Source organism: Mauremys mutica, chromosome 2 (assembly GCF_020497125.1).
Source record: "Mauremys mutica isolate MM-2020 ecotype Southern chromosome 2, ASM2049712v1, whole genome shotgun sequence".
In the NCBI taxonomy this organism is placed as follows: domain Eukaryota; kingdom Metazoa; phylum Chordata; order Testudines; family Geoemydidae; genus Mauremys; species Mauremys mutica.
The window spans coordinates 197,598,670-197,614,711 of NC_059073.1; the positions used below are offsets into that span (position 1 = coordinate 197,598,670).

At 43.2% G+C, this 16,042-nt stretch overlaps 1 long non-coding RNA gene across 1 annotated transcript; it reads left to right on the plus strand.

Annotated features, from left to right (window-relative positions):
• Positions 1 to 3,930: 3,930 nt before the first annotated feature.
• On the plus strand, positions 3,931 to 14,490 carry LOC123362880. The gene is made up of 3 exons (XR_006576616.1): positions 3,931 to 3,988; positions 9,831 to 9,938; positions 14,306 to 14,490. It is a non-coding gene; the product is annotated as an uncharacterized LOC123362880 (long non-coding RNA).
• Positions 14,491 to 16,042: the final 1,552 nt, after the last annotated feature.

Genomic DNA, 16,042 nt, shown 5'->3' on the forward strand with positions numbered 1-16,042 from the left:
TTCCCCTCCTTGTTCAAGAGAGTCATTGTGACCCAGGGATGGCATGGAATTCATTCCCAAGGGAGAGCAGACCATTTTTCTACCACCAGTTCTTCACAGAGCATTGAATTCGGGGTTGGGGATAGTTTTATTCCCCACCAGGGGTTCTATAGGAGGAACGGACTGAGTCAGTACAACTCTTCCATACCAGCTGTCCTGGCCAAAGCCTGTCCTTTGGTAGTGCTGCCCACTTTTAGCCAGGAAAGAGGAAGTAGCAGTCACCTTCTTCAGTAGTAATCCTCCTGTGAGAAGATTTCCTACCATCAAGGACCAGGACCTCTGCCAGGGTCTGTGGTAGCGGAAACTACTACAGACCTTATAGTGAATCTAGCCCACAATCTGAAAGACCCAAAGGCAGTAAACTGCATAGAAGTGAATTTATCTGTCTTGGAAGAATGAAGGGCTTAGTTATTCCTGCTGGGATCTGAATTTTAGTACCAAGGAGCATGGAGCACAAAAGCATCCCTGCTTTAACTCCATTAATTCCAGTGCAGTTAATACCACAGATGAATTAGGCCCTACATGTTTCAAACCTGAACTTAAAAACAATGAATCATCCCTCTGGCACATAGAGCAGAATTTTCCTCCCACACCTCTGTTGTTGTTGTTCTCTGTGTTTTCTCTTCTGTTTCATTTCTTTTTTTCAGTATTATTAAGTTGTGGAAAGTTGATAAGATGATGATGAGATACATTAAGGATGCTCCATCCTTTACATGGGTGAATGGGTCTCTGTAATTGCAGCCTGTTGTAATTAATTTTTCTCAAATATATGTTGTTTTTACTCTTTTTTCCAAATATAGTAATTTTTAAATAAAAAATTACCTATTTAAACTTAATATAAGCTTTGAATGTGCAAAAGTACTTACAATTTTTCATTTGAATTTCTTCCCCCTAGAGGAGTCAGAGTTATTCGTTAATTTGTTTTTCTTAGCCAAAGCTAATACATGTCCCAATACCCTAGTTTTTTCTCTAGAAAAAGCTATTATAAGTTTACATTTGGACAATAGCTCTCATTAAACTAAGTTGTTGGTGTCCTAGTTCAGTGCAACTGCATCTGTATTCCCCCTTTGTGTACACCGAGGGCACCCACTCTAGGCTCCTAGCTCCTCCGTTTTCGCTTCTCTTGGGTACAGAACCATGTCTCTTTCCCTCTTGATGAGGGTTTTTCCGGCCTGCATGGTTCGCTAAGTACACTGTAATATTGACCGCAAGCAAGACTGCCTAAACAGGCCAGTGTCTGAGCTTTGCTTTCTCTCCAGAAGCTATGGACAGGGTAAGGGCCCACAGTTATAACTTACCACACAATTCTCCATAAGCAACCACATTTATTGTTAAGGTAAAAGCATTACAGAGAAAACATACTAAAAACAACAAAAGAACCTATACACCTACTAAAAAGCTTACCAGAGGTTACTACAACTCCAACTTCAGGCTCTGGTAGGAGTCAGGCCTTCAAAACCCACAAAGAGGTTTTCCCCATAGCTACAAGTTCATAACTGTTTCAGATTCAGAATCAGAATTCCCACAGATAGTTCAGTCTTTCTTTTATACAACTTTGCCTGAGGTAACAGCTGTTCAGCAGACAATGACTCACTCCTCAGGATGTAGCTTCAAAAGGATTTTTGCACAACCAGAGGTGGGGAATTTGCATTCACCTCCCGTACATATTCTTTTTGCTTCACACTTCACACTTGTAGCTCCATATAACCATTCTTGTCTGGCATTTGGTTCAATATAGTCTTCTGAACACCCAAGTCTCACATCTTGCACATCTCCTCGCTCAGGAGGTTACATACAGTCCTGCCCCACAATAATACATAAACCATTCATTTAATAGAATGGACTCCGGAGATACTTAAACTTAATTCAATAAGGTCTCCCAAGGATATGGCAGGAAAGTGTCATATCTGTCCCAGTCAGGAGTTGTCAGAAATTTTTCACTGTTCAGTGATGGAAACATTCCCATTGACTTATATAGACATTGAATCAGGCAGTAAATCCATTTTATAGTAGTAGATTTATTTGGTAATTCTTTTCAGAGGCAAAAAGTTGCCTAAATATCAGTATCTCAGGAAATGGGGAGGAAAAAGAGTTCTGTTGCATATTATAGTGGAATTAATTTGTCCATGAGAGAGAGAGAGAGAGAGCTATCACATGTGACTACTTCTAGTGATAGTTTATGTAGGGTCAATATTAAAGATCATACTAGCTGTAATAGCACTCAGTGCAGTGAGTGGATATTGACTCCTGGCACGTGACCTTTGGCAATTCTCACAGCACTTTAATATTAACATCAACTGACTGAGACCAGGATAAAGCCAGTTTATTACACAGTCATTACTGGCCTGATTCTCCTCTTTAAACCAGTATTTCAGCCATTCCCAAATTGTGGCCCATTGGCCACTTGCTTATGGTCTTCAGAGAGATGGCTGGTCACGTGGTTCAGTTCTCCTCCTTGTTCCTGTGGTGTATTGAGGACTGTGTTGGATCTGCAAGCTATCACTTTGAGAGTGGAGGCAGGGGGAAGAGAGAGGGGATACTGGTCCTACTTGCAGCCAGGAGGCTCTGTGGGAAACTGTTAGCCGTCAGTCAGTCTGGAAATAGCTAGCTTAAATTAAGATGAGAAGAGTTGTGCATCACTGCCTTAAGAGCAGCCTGTTCTCTCTCTGTTTTGGGGTTCTTGGGTGTTCTGCATTCTAAGTGACAAAGTAGTGTTACAATGCAAGCTCTAGGAAAAGTAGTTATTTTTTTAATCTAATTTCTCTGAGTCTATGCTGTAAACATAAGAGTTTTTGGATGCCTGAAACAGAACAGATCCATGAGGATGGGGGATGAAGTAAAGAGGCAAAACAATGTGATTAACTCTATTTTCTCCAAAATGACAGAACATAAGAAGGATGGCTAAAAATGCACTACTTTCCCAATATTCCTTTTTCCATGTAAGCAATTGCTGTAGTTCCTACAGAACTAACACAGTTGCATATGGGTGAAAAGGTGATCCATGGGATTCCAACTGGATGGGCACTGACCAATCTTTCTACAATGTTATCCAGACTGTTTAAAACTGTAGGAACCTCTGGTCTATTTGATAGCATAGATAGTATTTCCATTCATTTACCATGCATGGGTTTGTTCACATGTGTTTACAAGACCTGAAGTATTTAATGGCTGCTGTACAGAACCTAGCATGGTTTGAGACACTTTGTATATATGGTTACAACTTTTGTTGAGTATCTTTCAGAAGCTGTGATGAGATATATAAATAAGTAAGTAATATAAGAAATCAGAAGTGGTATTTAAATGTCTGATTTAATTACTCAAGTCAGGTGTATTTTCTTGTACAGTACTTCAGACAGTCATGAATATATAATAGATCATTGCACTGTAGGGCATATTCTTCCAACACCAACATAGCTCTGTCAGTTGTCCACCAGAAGGCAGTCATCTCTTAAGTCTCATTGTTTCTACTTCTCATATCCTTGCTACAGTGCATTTTACCAGGGGCACCAGGGAGAAAAAGATGTGTGGTGCCAATATACAAAAATAGAAAGATCCTAGTGATTACTGGCTAGCAAGTCTAGCTTCAATCCCTGCTAATATCATATAACAAATGTGACAGACCCAGGCCAGTGGGGTACAGGAGTCTGGCAGAGGGCAAATATACTGGTCACTGGATGAGTAGTTTTCTGTTCCCTGAGTGACCAGAGCAGGGGCTGCACTAGAGTAATCAGGAGCCTGCTAGAACCAATTAAGGCAGACAGGCTGATTAGAACACCTGCAGCCAATCAAGGCAGGCTAATCAGGGCACCTGGGTTTAAAAAGGAGCTCACTTCAGTTTGTGATGGGCATGTGAGGAGCTGGGAGCAAGAAGCACAAGGAGCTGAGAGGGAATGCTGCCGGAGGACTAAGGAGTACACGTATTATCAGACACCAGGAGGAAGGTCCTGTGGTGAGAATAAAGAAGGTGTTTGGAGGAGGCCATGGGGAAGTAGCCCAGGGAGTTGTAGCTGTCATGCAGCTGTTACAGGAGGCACTATAGACAGCTGCAATCCACAGGGCCCTGGGCTGGAACCCGGAGTAGAGGGTGGGCCTGGGTTCCCCCCAAACTTCCCAACTCCTGATCAGACACAGGAGGAGTTGACCCAGACTGTGGGTTCCACCAGAGGTGAAGATCATTGAGATGAGCAAATCTGCCAATAAGTGCAGGACCCATCAAGGTAGAGGAGGAACTTTGTCACACAAATGATAACAGAATAGCCTCTAAGCTTTAGAGCATCAGAATAAGAGTGGCTTATGGAGAGAACATCATTGTGATAGAATGGGTGATGAACTTCTTTGGTGATAGAATAACCAAATAAGAGGATGAAAGGAATGTGGTGGATGTAATAAGTTTTTAAAGCATTTAATAATGTGTCACATGAAACCTTACACTCAAAATTAATTGACTGTTTTTGAACATGAACAGTGTCACAAAAATTAAAACTGGCCGAAGGACCCTAATCTAACAGTAATAAGCAGGAGGTGGAGGGAGGGGTGAGCGCATACTGTAGAACCACTGGGACTGTTATTAGACTAGCCACATCTTATCAGGCATATGAATTAATAATCTGAAAAGGAAGTGTCATGGTTCAGGGCTATTTCTGACCCTTCTCTGGTCTGAGTACATGCCCTTAGGTGTCAGGCTTTGCCTTTAATCCTGTGATTCTCCCACTCTCAGACTGGGTCCCTGGCCTGCAGCCTGCTGGGTACCAGCCCTGATTGTTCGGGTCTTGCCACTCGTGCCTTTGGGAGCTGCAACTAGTGGTGAATACAGTGACCCAGAACAGCCTTTGTTAAAAGAAAGTACTGTTTAAATCGCAAATAATAGGAACAAAGCGCAAAAAGGGGTTTTAAGATAATAAAAGGTATATCCATGTCTATAGGTTTAGGTAGGCCTACCTATCCCAAACACCCCAACTTCTGGGGTCTGGAGGTCCACTTTCTGCCTCCCTTCCCTTGTTCTTCAGAGGCTGTTTTGGTGTTTGTTTGGGTTTTTTTTAATACACCCAACGTTCATTGTTCCCATTTTTCCTGCATGGATTCCCCATGCTGTGGCTACTGACAGGGACTCTCTCTCCCACCCACCATAATCAGAAATAAAACTTCAACAATAATGACACCTGTATTGTCCTCTACGTTGTGATACAAAGACATGCAGCACAGCCCTATCTGGCCCAGGTCAGCTAACTTGGGATCCAGCTGCAGGGCTATAAAATAGTAGTGTAGATGTTTGGGCTCTGGCAGGAGCTTGGGTTCTGAGACCCCATGATAGGGGATGATCTCAAAGCCCGACTTCAGCTGGATCCCAAATTTCTACACAGCTATTTTTAGCTGCAAGCCTGAGTCTATTGATCTGAGACTGAGACTTGATGCTGTGGTTTTTTATCATATAGATGTACCCTACGTATGCGTAAATTAGGTGCTATCTGAGGCTTGTCTGCTTTCCTGCATATGTACTGTCAGTTCTTGCTTGAATTAACCCTTTATCCTCAGCCAGCTAACCATTCAATAACCAAACAGATGAAACATAATATTAATAAAATATTACAGCAGCTCCCAGGTCCTTTGCAGAGAGCAAACAGCATGGGAATTAAAGATTCAGATAATATTAGTTTGGGAGCAGTTAGTAACACCAACAATCCCAGAGAAATAATATAAAGTGACCTTGAGAGGGTAAGGACAGAAAACAGCACAAAGACTCAAGATGACAAATTCCAGCTAATAATTTGTCGGCACAGAGTCAGCAAATATTGAGAAGGAATTATGCAGGGTGGTTCAAAGAAGCAGGAATAGGAGAAAATAGATGAAATTAAGAAAGGGAAAATGTAGGGTAAATAGCAGGAAGATAGTGAGATCTATAGGATGTTCCAAAGGAATGGCATAAGCCCCATCACTAGAGATGTTTAAATCACTAAAAAATGTATTGTAGGAAATACTGGCAGGGGGAGATGCTAACTCATAAGTTCCCATGGGGAATGTAAGCAGGTTACAGGAGATCACAACCATGCTCCCTTACCTTATAGCTCGATGGGAGGAGAGCACTAAACCCTTTTTCTGTTGTATCATGGCATCACATCAAGGAAAAGGTTGAGAGCTATTGGTCTAGAAGATCCTACCTGGTCTCTTAACTTTAATTTCTCATTATAATTAATATTAAAAACAAGGGGGGGAAGAAACAGGTTAAAGAATATTTAGATAAGTTAGATGGGATTAAGTCAGCAGCACCTGTTGAAATTCATGCTGGGATACTCAAGGAACTACCTGAATGTAAACAGCTTTCCCCTTCAGCTCCTGCAAATGCAGGCTGATAAGCTCTCCTGGTGAATTATACTGCATACACAGTACATCAGGGTACCTTCACTAATTGCGTGGTGTTTCTTCCTCAAACTCAAAGTACAACCTAGTATAGCATCAGGTGGATGGAAGTCCCTGCCTTCTTGTTGGGTTAGCTTTTTATACTGCTTGCTTGCTTCTTTGGGTTCCCTATCTGGTGAGCTAATTATCTCACCAGCTCCTCAGACTCCCTACAGGTATAAGTGATCCCATCTACCTTTCCAACCCCAATCAAGCTACCTAGCTCTCTCCTATTTTCATCATACCCAGTGCCCTGGGTGATCTAAGAGACCAGGATGCTGGCCTCCAAAGGGCTTTATTTATAGCTTCTAACAGCACCCTGTCACACTGAAGCAATTATCTTTGAGAACTTATGGAAGATAGGTGAGTTCTCAGAGGTATATTTCTGTCCTGGTTTATGCTGAAGTCAAGAAACTTTGAAGGCTGGGGCTCACTAAGGAACTCTCAGACCACCTGCTAAAGGATGTTGAGATTTTAGTTCTTTTGGTTCTTTTAGTTCTTGCTTATACTTGTGCCAGCTTCAACAGCTTCTTATGGGCTATTCTGGCAGTAGGGGTTGAAAAAGTAAAGCAGAATTTAAGCCACAAATCTTCTCTTGACCATGGCCCCTAAATCATTGTCTGTGAGGTAATGGATTCCCCTACATCAAGGTAATCCTCGATATCCGGGTAAACCAGTTATACTTTGTATTGGGGTGAAAATGTAAATGAGCTGTAACGGGGTAGGATGTGGTCTGATATCTTCAAAAGAAGTCAATGATGGTCCCATATTGGCAGGAATTTAGAGGGCCCAGCCCCATTCTTATCACACACTAGTTTACACCAATATAACTCCACTGACATCAGTGAGAATCAGGAGCACCTTCACTGGTTGAGGTGAAATCAGAATCAGGCCCTTAGTGTGTCTTGACAGTGTCCTGTCTGGCTAAGTAAAAGCTAGCATTAACAGTTTCCAAAGGTCCTCATTTTTTATGTGAAGGGGGTTGATAGGCAGGATTCCTAGGGATCTTGTAAGAAGAGACGTTCTCTCCACTAAGAGAAAACAACAAATAGTTTTTGCATCCATATATTATGGGCCAGGTGCTCAACAAGTGTAAATTGGGGTACTGACTTCAATAGAGCTTCACAGATTTATACCACCTTGGTGTCTGCTCCTATATCCATTAACTGAATATTGTCAAACTGTTGAATGTTTTTTTCCACAAGCCTTGTTGAGTTGATTTCATGCCCTCAGATTTAATTTTCCATTGAAACTATTGAAACAAAATAGTGGGTTTTCCATTGAAAATAGCAGAGTTTGCATTTCAGTATTGGACTTTGGAATTAGGAAGTATAGTTGCTCAGAATGGGCTCACTTTCAGTCAAACATTTGCCCATTTGTCTAGCAAAAACTTCCACAAATTGTTTGAAAAACATTTCAACCCAGGGGGCCTCTTCTCATATTTGTGAAGAAACACAATAATATTAATTTTTGCCTGTTTGCAATGAATATTTTAGATACCGCTACTTTTATTGACCTTTTTAAGTCTCTGTATTAAATCTTTTAAAATAAAGTGAGGCACTGCAATCCAGCTAAATCAATCCTGAGCTTCTCCAAGGGAATAGATCTGAAATACTGCTTATAGAGCAGCTTCCCTCAAAACTTGAAGCAACTACAATCATAAATAAGGATGAAATGCCAATGCCTATTTTAAGTTAATTGGTTATGCCACTTTTAAGGCAGTTTCAAGCTTTTGGGACTTTAGGGCAAAAATATTCCTTCTTTTGGGGAATATGTTGGAGTGTTTGCAGCTTTCCTACTACTGATGGCAAAAGTAGCTGGTGACTGGCTGTTAGAAAATGAAAGCCAGATATTCAGCTGGAGTAAATCAGAATAGCTCCCCTGAAGTCACTGAAATCAATGGAGTTACAGGTGTATTCTATCTGAGGACCTGCCTCTGAAATTCCACACAGTTTAGAGCAGGATTGAGAAGCCTGTTAAATTATGGCAGGTTTTTTATTTGTTGTTCTCCTTTTTGGCTTCAAAGCAGAGGGGAAACTGGTAAGCCTACAGGGTCATAACATGGAATATATGCATCCCAGAAGATCCCTTAAGGCCTCTCTTTAGGGGCTGTGACAGTTATGGCAATTTCCTGCAATGTTTTGGGGAGATTTTGCTGTATTGTTTATCATTTTAGGGCAGGGATTCTATATAGTACCATAGACTTTAAGGTCAGAAGGGACCATTATGATCATCTAGTCTGACCTCCTTCACAACGCAGGCCACAGAATCTCACCCACCCACTCCTGTATCAAACCTATGTCTGAGCCATTGATGTCCTCAAATCATGGTTTAAAGACTTCAAGGTGCAGAGAATCTTCCAGCAAGTGACCCATGCCCCACGCTGTTCTCCTTCACTAGCCCATCTTTTCCTCTACCTGGTTCTCTTAGTCACGTGCTTCCACTGTCCACTTTCCTCACCCAGCAGTCTCCCCTCAGAGTTCTTTGGTCCTGCTTCCATCTGCAAGTCTGAGCTTTTCCCTTCAGACTCCTCAGATCTTTGCTCCATCATCTGCTTGAACCCCCTTCTAAACTCAACCAGAGTTTCCACCTGCATCTCCAGTCCTCAGATCTTTTATTCCATCAGCTCTATCAGGCAGCACTTCATGAAGACAAAACTCTTTTCAGGTACCCACTCCAGGATCATGTACATGCCACAGGTTCCGCATCTAGTCATCCTCATTGCACCTTCCACTGCTTGGGTCACTACCACAGCTGCCTCTGTATCTGTCATAGGCTTCCCACCTAAATCCTGTAAATCTGGGAAACAAACCAAACCACAACACCACCACCCACAGCAAAACAAACCCCCAATGAGCACCAAAACACTGCTAGAACACCACACACTCCCTTCACTAGCCTGGCTCTCTTAATCTTCTCCCCTTGCAAATTCCCACTCAAACTCCCCTGTTTACAGCTATCGGCTGGCTCCTGTGCCACTGCCTGACTGGCTGGCTACTTTTATAGGACCCCTAGTCAGAGAAGCCCCACCCCCAATCAGGGCTCAGCTTCTCTCCCAGCACACTGCCCCTACCAGACTCCACACATACAAATACAACTACAAATACCTTCTCCTCCAACAGAAATCCCACTCAAACTCCCCTGTTTACAGCTCTGTTTGCTGGTTCCTGTGCCACTGTAGCTGTCTGGGGAGGATGATCACAGCACTTCTAGGAATTAAGAATTGTTGGGTTGATTAGGCAAATTCACTCAGATTATAACACCTACAGCGAGCTACCACCCCCTGTAGAGGCTCACATATACTAGTTCAAACTGGATTCTCCAGAGACCAACAAAGAAAGGACTGTTGGTTAAATAGCTTGAATTTAAACTGACATAGGGCTTTCTTTCTGATCCAGCAAATGGACTGGACCTTCTGTTGGAGGGGGGATGACCCCAATTTTTCCTGGGAATGACTGGAAGGACTTTGGCCTAACAAAGTTCTATTAAACCGATGGTGATGTTTGGTAAGCTTTTAGGAACTTCTATAGATTTTGTTTTTGCTGTAATGCTTTCTGCCTAAGAATAAATGTGCTTGCTTATAAAAAGCTGTGTGGTAACTTATATCTGCTGGCAATTATGTTGGTCATAAGCCTTTATAGACAGAGCAAAATGCAGATATTGTCTTTTTAGGTACTATGTCTTTCTGGGAATATCACAGCATAGGCAGGGAACTATGAGGTTTGGAAAAGTCCTTGTCAGAAGGAGAGAAATGCCAAAGAGAGGAGACAACGGAAGAGCCAGAAGCCTATAGTGGGTGCTCTCCAGGGACTGAGGAGGGGGAACACAGGTGCAGTTGTCCTGGGCTGTGAAAGGGGCCATCCTCTGGGTCCATAAAGCCTGCAGTCATGGGATCATTAATATTTGTAATACCTCCAGTGATAATGCTCTAACTGTTTTCATTTTTTAAGAAGACATTTATAACCATTTCTCATGAGAAAAAGAAGACTTCAGTTGCTAGGGCTGAAAGCCTGTCTTTGTGATGTTTCCCAAAAATCATTGGCTTTTCACAGATACTCCCCTGAATGGAACAAAATTTTAGTGCATGCCATTTTGGAGACATGGCATGGAAGCATTAGAGGCCTTTTCAATCTATTAGAACCCATATCTCAAACAATTTCTCTAATTCACTTCAAATTTTTCTAAAAAGAAAATCTGCTCTGTCTACTTCCTACACATGAAAAATGTAAAGTGCACAGGATTTCCTGTTATGAAGTGTGGGGTCACAGTGACAAAGGCAGCCTTACTATGGAAAGCTTTGTCAACTCCTTAACTAGTGAAAATATGCCCCCTCTCATTAAAATAACTCATAGACAAAATATTATACAACACAATGGTTTTGAAGTAAAAAGTTCCAGGTAGAAAAGGCACTGTAGTGGCTGGACTAAGAATAAGGCATATATTTTTAATAGTGAGCATAATTAACCACCAGTAAAATTTACCAAGGGTTATAGTAGATTCTCTAGCACTGGACATTTTTTTAATCAAGATTTTAAAAGATGTGCTGTGGTTCAAATAGAAATTAATGTGGGGAAGTCCTATGGCCTGTGTTATACAGGAGGTCAGACTATATGGCCACAATGGTCCTTTCTGACTTTATAATCCATGAAATCTATGAATAAACTAACATGGGGTTCTTACTCAAATTTAACTGTGGCCATGTTGATCATGTTCAGCAGTGAGACAAAGATACAGAGCATTATTCAGTCAACATAACCAGTAGTTAGCCCCAAAAGCAGCTTCATGGTTGATAGCATAATCAGCAATGGAATCAGCCAAGCCACTTACAACAGAATCAAATATGCTGCCAAATATTGGAAAGATACATTCCAGAGAGCTTGGCCTAATGGTGTTCAATCTGCCAATGTACCTCATGTGTAGCCACAGCTGTTAACACTGCTATTTAATAGGATACAACAGACGGAGGAGGAAGCATCATCAAATAGATATTTCTGCTCACATTGTCATTTTTTAAAAAAATTTTTGCTTTGCTAAGCTGATAAAATCCAGGTTGTTGTTAATGGAGGTGACAGCGTATAGCATATGAGGAAGTTTATGCTTTAATGGTGTTGGGTGTGATAGCGTATTTGTGGATTGGCCAGGCTTCAGGAGGTTCAGACAAGGACCTGAACTACAGACCTAAGTAACTATACATACTTGTACAATGAAGGGCATGTGACTGGATGCCTATTTTAGTAAAGCATCTGTTAGAAGATATTCCTCCTGAATAATAAAGATCTTAAATGTAATATTTCTTAAATAGTACACGTTTTTCCTTCAGTTGACACAGTGAGGTGATACATGTTGATAAAGCATACTGACACTTTTTCCCCAGCTTCACTACCCCTAAATTTCAGTGTCGCAATGTGTGAACTACCAAAAAGAGGTGTTTTATACCACAGACTGACTAACATGCATTGCTTGTCCTGGTGTAAAATCCTAATGGAGACAAGGCACTACCGGGACCTGTAGTTTCACCACAAGATGAATTAGGCGATGTCAGCCATGGGTGCAGGCATAGTGTTGACCTCATCTAGCTACAGGCATGTCTACAGTATGAAATTAGTTTGATTTTTTTTATAGAAGTTGATCTTTAGAAAACAATTTTATACAGTCGATTGTGTATGTCCCCACTAAGCACAGTAGGTGGGCGGAGTATCTTAACCGTGGCTAGTATCGACTCATGGAGTGGTGCACTGTGGGTAGCTATCCTGCAGTCTCTGCTGCCCATTGGAATTCTGGGTTAAGCTCCCAATGCCTGATGGGGTGGGGAGGGGAACACTGTTGTGGGTGGTTTTGGGTACATGTTGTCAGTCTCCCCTCCCTCCATCCTTGAAACCAACAGCAAACAATCATTTTGCACCCTTTTTTCCTGGGTTATCGGTGCAGACACCATAGCACAGAATCTGCTCAGCTGCACAGTGCTGTTGTGAAAATTTTAAACAACTCACACATTATCCTGCAGTATGTGCAGAGCCTGGCTAGGAGCCACAGCATGAGGACAATTGTAAGGAGGACATGGACACAGATATTCCTGAAAGCATGGGATGTGGCAATTGAGATATCATGGCAGCATTGGGGTTGGGTGATACAGTGGAATGCTGATTCTGGGCCCAGACAACAAGCACAGAGTGGTGGGACCACATAGTGTTGTGAGTATGGGATGATTCCCAGTGGCTGCAAAACTTTCATATGTGTATGGCCACTTTCATGGAACTTTGAGTTGCTTTCCCCAACACTGAAGCCCAGGAATACCACAATAAGATCTGCCTTGACAGTTGAGAAGTGAGTGGCAATAGCCCTGTGGAAGCTTGCAACACCTGACTACTACCAGTGAGTTGGGAATCAATTTGGAGTGGGCAAATCTACCGTGGGGGCTGCTGTGATCCAAGTAGCCAAGGCAATCAGTAAACTTCTGCTAACAAGGATAGTGACTCTGGGAAATGTGCAGGTCATAGTGGATGGCTTTGCTGCAATGGGGTTCCCTAACGGAACGCATATCCCTATCTTGGCACCGGACCACCTTGCCAGCTAGTACATAAATGACAAGGGGTACTTCTCAATGGTGCTGCAAGCACTGAGGGAATCACAAGGGGCATTTCACTGACATCAGCGTGGGATGGTTGGGGAAAGGTGCATGACACTTGCATCTTTAGGAACTCCAGGCTGTTTGAAAAGCTGCAAGAAGGTATTTTCTTCCCAGACCAGAAAATTACCGTTGGGGATGTTGAAATGCCAATAGCTATCCTTGGGGACCCAGCCTACCCCTTGCTCCCATGGCTCATGAAGCTGTCCAGGCTGCCTGTGTACAGTAGTAAGGAGCCCAGGTGGGGTGGGGAAGGAGGGAAGGACAAGGCCACATTGCTTACTGTAGCCACACTACCAATCAAAGCTGTTTGAATGACAGCCTTCTGTTGCTTGGGCCATCCCCTGGAGTTGAGGGGCTGGGTGCCCGGAGCCTCCTACACCCACGTTCTTTGGCAGCTGGGTGAGCAGCTATGGAACATGGGGAGGAAGGCAAGCGCTTACACAATGGATGCAGTGGGGGTCTGTGCTCTAGTTGGCTTTCCTGCAGCTCCATCAGATGCCTGATCATGTCCATTTGCTCCCCCATTAGCCTCAGCATCTCCTCTTGTGTGTTTTGATAACACTCACTGTATGCTTTCCTGGCCTCTACCACCAAATGCCTCCATGCATTCAACTGTACCCTATCAGTGTGGAAGGAGTGCATGAGTTCTAAAAACATGTTATTGTGAGTGTATGTTTGGTTTTTTTTTCTTTCACCTTCTAATCTGCGATAACCTCAGGGATGGAGTTGATATGGAGAGCATAGGAACATTTGCACCTGCAGGGGGGATAAAAAGGGAGAGTACAATTTAAGAAGATACATTTCTGAGAACAAAAGGGAGACTCTTTCACAGTGAAGCAAGCAATTCACAGCAGGCAGCACATGTTTTAGGTACAAGGTCTCATTTTGCCTTTTATTTTGAGAGCCTGCCGGCGTGGTGACACATCATACACAGCTGGGCAACAGCATTTGGTTTCCAGGCAGCCATGGTAAGCCAAAGGGTATGCAGGGTTGGTTTCTTCCATCTCCATAACCTGTGGGAATGGTTTCAAACTGCAGCACCCTCCTTTCCCATAGCAAGCAATGCTGGTTGGGTTTGCCATTTAAAAGGAGGGGCTGGGGTTTTGGGGTGGATGTGCAGCACGCACACACCCTACCACCGCATGGCTATTCTCCAGGATGATCCTTTTTAGCCAAGCGCAAACAGCCCAGCCTGAACAGGGTCCTTTTACTGTTCCCTTACAAAAATTCCCCTATTTCAACCAGGTGACCATGAATTGTATCACTCTCCTGAGGCTGACACAGGAAGATACAGACCGAATGCTGCTTGAATGCGACCAAAATCCAGGACCATTCGCTGCCATGCTTTGTGCTGCAATGATTCCAGACCACTTTCTACTGGCTTGGCATGGTAAAGTGTCCTATTGTGGAAGACAAAATAAGGCAGCCCTCCCCAGAAACCTTTTGCAAAGGCTTTCAGAGTACCTCCAGGCGAGCTTCATGGAGATGTCCCTGGAAGATTCCTGCTCCATCCCCAGACACATTAACAGACTTTTCCAGTAGCTGTACTGGCCACCGATGCATCCGCAAATCAAATATTAAACACAATTGCTTTTAACTCCTGTAGTGTCGTTACAAATGTGCACTCACCAGAGGTGCCTTCTCCGCCTCTAGGGTCCAGGAATAATTTGCCCTGGGAGGAGATTGGCTCCAGGGTGATGAAAAGGTCCTGGCTGCCAGGGAGAACAGATTCTCCGCTTGCCTGCTGCACATTCTCCTCCTCTTCCTCATCCACAAAATCCTCCTGTGTGTTGTATGAGACTCACCACTTGCAGGTGTCCATGGGCAGTGGTGGGGTACTGGTAGGGTCCCCCTCCCCCTAGAATGCCATGCAGCTGATCATAGAAGCAGCATGTGTGGAACTCTGACCTGGAGAGACCATTTGCCTCCTTGGTCTTTGGTAGGCTTGCCTGAGCTCTTTAACTTTCACACAGCACTGCTGTGTGTCCCTGGTGTAGCCTCTCTCCATATGTCCTGTGCGATTTTTGGAATATATATCAGCATTCCTTCTGTTGGTTCGGAGTTCTGCCTGCACAGATTCTTCTCCCCATACAGCAGTCAGATCCAGTGTCTCCCATTCGCTCTATGCTGGAGCTCGTTTGCGATTCTGGGACTGCATGGTCACCTGTGCTGCTGAGCTCGCCACGCTGACCAAACACGAAATGAAATTTAAAAGTTCACAGGGCTTTTCCTGTGTACCTGGCTAGTGCATCGGACTGAAAGTGCTGTCCAGAGCAGTCACATTAGAGCACTCTGGGATAGCTCCCAGAGGCCAATACCGTCGAATTGCACAATGCTGCATCTGCACTACCCCAAACTCAGCCCAGGAAGGTTGATTTTAGCGCTACTCCCCTCGGTGGGGAGGAGTACAGCAGTTGATTTTAAGAGCCCTTTAGGTAGGTGGAATGGAGTTGGCTGTGTAGCCACATTGCTTAAAAATCTACCTAACGCAATTAAATTTGACCTAACCTCGTAGTGTAGACCAGACCTACCTTATGGTAAATACTAAAAGTGCCTTCTCTCCACTATTTTACAGCGAGATTTCTAATGCATGTTAGTTTTGCAGTGAATACATATCATAAGAATTAAAAGTGGAGTTGAATGGACCAGGCCAGAGGGCTGTAGGCACAAACATTCTGATGAGAAACTTTATGACAAGTTAAACTACTCTTGCACCTATTAAAAATAATGCAGGCAAACCAAGACCTCTTTCAGGTCCAGCTTTACTATGCCTCCTGAGCTTACTAGTCCATTTATCATGGATCCAAAAGAATTATCCCTCCCCATCAACCATGGAAAAATAGACTTTTACTTGGTATGTTTTAGACCATTGGGACAAGCATCTTGCTCTCACTACTAGCACAGATGTATACAATCAGCATTTTTAACTCAAGTGGGAACATCACTGCCTCCAATGAACCCTATTCATACTCTCCAGCAGAA